Genomic DNA, 4,100 nt, shown 5'->3' on the forward strand with positions numbered 1-4,100 from the left:
GGTAGTACTGGATTTCAATAGTGTTGTGTTTATATTTTATTTTAATTGGATGCGTGTGACTCATTATTGCGTACTGTTAATAATCAACCTATTAATATTGGGCGCAACGTCTCCCAAAGGTTCAGGACGGAAATAGTGCTTGAAACCGAAAACCCAATAATTCATATTGATTGGAACGGCTTTCAAAGTGCTAGTAGAGTAACGTGGAACGTACTCTGTTAGTGCAAAAATAAGCTAATCAAAATGTAATGTAGAGGGAACGGCTTCGAGAAAGGCCTTAATCGAGTACCGGCTCTAAACGAGTGGAGTGCAATGATTATATTGAACTGTTAAACTTTGCATAGAAAACTATCACTACATCATTATGTTATCTCTGTTCCTTAAATACCGCATAAATCATTGATATTATTGAACGGCAGTTAGCTCACTTATGGAACTATGGGTTTGTGGTAATAACCACCCTCTCATAGATGATTGTGCAGGTACAGACACTGACGAGTATCGAGATTATCAGGATCCTTGTGATGATCCTGGTTTCATAGATGGGACTGTCTAATGTCTCCCTTTTGTGATAGACTTGCTGAACAGTCTATCTTCTATGTTGATAGTAAGTTTCATTTATGTACTTCCTGAATATCTTATGTTTTATTTTATGGTTTGTAATATGACTACTATTATGTAGGATGCGAGCTGCATGTGGCTCTTATGTTATTGCTTTTGTGTGTATTTATTTGTAAGACCTTTTATTTATTTTAATGTAAGTTGAGGTATTTCAGTCAAAGCTCTATATGTGTTGAAAGGGAATTGTCCCTGTTGGTTTAAAAAGAAAAAAGAAAAAAGAAAAAGATATTCATATTTTCCGCTGCGAGATTTATCGTCTCTGAAAGGTTAATGACACGTAATTATCCCGATATATTTACTTACGCCTTTTTGTAAAAAGCGGGTCATTACAATTCTTCTCCCCATGTTAAATATTAATACAAGTTATGAGGATGAAGAATATCAGGATTGCCCAGAGGGTTAGACAGATCCTAATAGTATGTTTTGAGATTGTGATGTCTTCAGTTTTGTGGACTGCTCTGCAGTAGTCCATTATGTTATTATGTTTATATTTCAATTGTGTTGTAATAATAATAATACTCTTGTTGACTGTAAAATAATAATACTATTTTACGTGTAATGACCTAATTACACTTGCTTTTATTATATGGGGTATTTTTGTTAGAAGCTTTGATGTGTTGGCTATGTTTTAACCTAGATGATAATTAAATATATTTCGCTGTTATATTATACTCTGTTGATGTCAATGATGATGTCATAACGGTACGTGCAAAAATCGAAAATTTTCACTTACGCATTTTTGAAAAAGGCGGGTCGTTACGTTTCTAGTTCGGCATATGTCTAACACTAGAGTATGATTGCAGTGATGTAAAAATTAAGATTTCTAGAAATGAGGGTAAGTTTCTGAGGTAAGTAAAAACTTACAGAACAGTTAAACATTTTTAAAATTATGTTCTCTTAATAAGAATACCTCAATGATATCAGAGTATTTTTTTTGAAAGGGAGTATAATTCCCGCTTAACTCGATAGTAAATTATTCATGTAACTTTTATCCAAGGCAGAAGCAGTTGTAGGGGTTCCAAACCTATATTTTATAGTTGAAAGAGATATCTTGATGTAATGGTGATCCTCGTGAATTGAGACATTCAACATCCTGATCGGCGTTTTATTTTGGTGGTTGAGGAGAGCTTCATGTTTCAATTGTTCCTTGTAGAAGCTTGAGATGACAAAAATTGCATCGCAACTATATTGTTGGTTAGCTCAACCTAGTTAGGGTCAGTCTAGTAGATTGGTTTAGCAAGTAGAAACAAATAATTTAAATTACTATCAATAAATCCATGTGGAGAATAAACATTGGTATTAAGATTAGACATTACCCAATCAATGTTTGTGTAGAAAATATTTGACTTTGCTATGTTAAAATAAGGTCGTATACCTCGTTGGCTTGTGTTCGAGCAAGGTATTCATACATGAGCAGGGTGCCTTTTCGATTCATGGATGGGAAAAGGTCTTATGCCCCATTGGCTTGTGACCGAGGAAGGTTTTTGATCCCTAACGGTTTGTGCCCAAGCATGGTTCTTATGCCTTGCTGATTTATTCTTGGTACAAGGTTTTGTGCTTCGTAGACTTGCAACCAAGTGAGGTCTTTGGTCCTAGTTGGTTTGTGTGTGAGCAAGGTTTCTATGCCTTACCAGTTCGTGCCTAAGACAAGGTTTCGCATCTCATCAGCTCGTGACCGAGCGAGGTTTTCGATGCCTTGTGTGGTAAACTCAAGGCAAGGGCTTTGGTGCCTTGTTGTATTTATTGTTGTCATCTAAGGTCGAACGTTCGATTATCGAGCACCGAATGATTGATGGTCAAGTACGGAACAATCGACTGTCAAGTATTGAACGATCACTAGGGACAGTAATGAACAAATTAGGGTTTTAGTTGATTAGCTAAAGGTTTACGTATAGGATTAAACTGTGTATAGTGTTCTGTAACTGATTGTAACGTGTGATTTGCAGTATTAAGTAGTTTGGATGTCGAAGAACGTGGATGCATGATTGAGATAAGTAAATAATTACGAAATTGATAACTCTTTGATTATGTGATTATGATATTCTTCCAATGTTTTTAACTGATCAAACCTAGAGATCTATGTTGTGAGCCTATTAATCTATTGATGAATGTAAATGAAAAGTATATTGTATTTTGAATAAATGGACAATATACGGTGGTTTGTCATGTACAAATGGCAGGCATCGATACGGTATATAAGCTCTATTCAATTGTCCACTTCAGTGTTGCCTTGATACCAATTGTTTATAGTGTGACCGGCACGACCATGTTTGATTGGTGGTCACTACGGACGGACATCATTAGTGATGTAGACCACCCGGGGTAGGACTCGGTCAGACCACTTTTGATGGATGGTATGCGGCAACATTGAAGCACCGGTGTAGTACTATAGGTCCTTTGAGACATTGCCAACCCTGCTAGAAAATGGTTAAAATCTCTAATAGACCATATGAAGAAAGTGATAGCTAAATAATATCTTATTATGTATAATTTTCAAGTTAGCATGATTTATGCATTAAACTGAGAACCTAGGCCAAAGAACATGAAACCCTAGCAGTAAGGGTGCTCATCGTTCATCCTATAAATAGGCCTATACCCTAGGTATAAAGACATACTGAATATTTTATGCATTGACATACTTTTCTCTCAGAAGCTAATTTAGACATCGGAGCGAGACCCCTGGAAGGGTCTCTTAATTTTTGTTGTTTTGCAGTATTCTTGGGGAGCGTAAAGAACATCGAAGAACGTGTTGTTCACACCGTACCAGAAACTGTACTAACACCATTGAACTTCTCAAATTCATACTTGGTGCTCGCTATATTTACCATAATCTTCAATCTGAATATCAAACCTTAACTCTTATATCGCATCACTTGTTGTGCAAAAGACCAGAATTATGGTAAATGAGACAAAACAATCACACATAGGAACACCAAGATTTACGTGGTTCTCCAATGTGCTTTATGTTCACAAGCAAAGGCAATAACAAATAAATTCACTATCAAAGATAGAATACAAAATAGTGACAAGAAAATCACTCAGAATCCAAATCTCTAATACACCAAAATCTCATTATCACACAAAAGATATTATTCCCTACACGAGAAAACAATAGAGAAAACAAGAGTACAAGCTTTTATTTTCTTTGGAACAAGTAGCAACTTTTTTCTCTTTTTTTCTTTTTCACTGCCAATCCATTTTTTTTTTCCTTTCTTGAGGCTTCTCTAAAAGACTGTGATGCATTCAAGAAAAAAGAAAGATGATGCCACTATCACACAATAGCCCACCCTCTCACTGTGACACACGACTTACAAAATTGAGAAAAACACACACACACACACACACACACACACACACACATGTTATGCGGTTAGAATCTCCCTTTGTGCAGCTTTGTTTCTTCTTTCTACACACAATACAAAATTATGGTCGAATACCTCTGTTTTATAAGAGGAAAAATTTAGCCGCAAATATCTCTT

Source organism: Alnus glutinosa, chromosome 6 (assembly GCF_958979055.1).
Source record: "Alnus glutinosa chromosome 6, dhAlnGlut1.1, whole genome shotgun sequence".
NCBI lineage: Eukaryota > Viridiplantae > Streptophyta > Magnoliopsida > Fagales > Betulaceae > Alnus > Alnus glutinosa.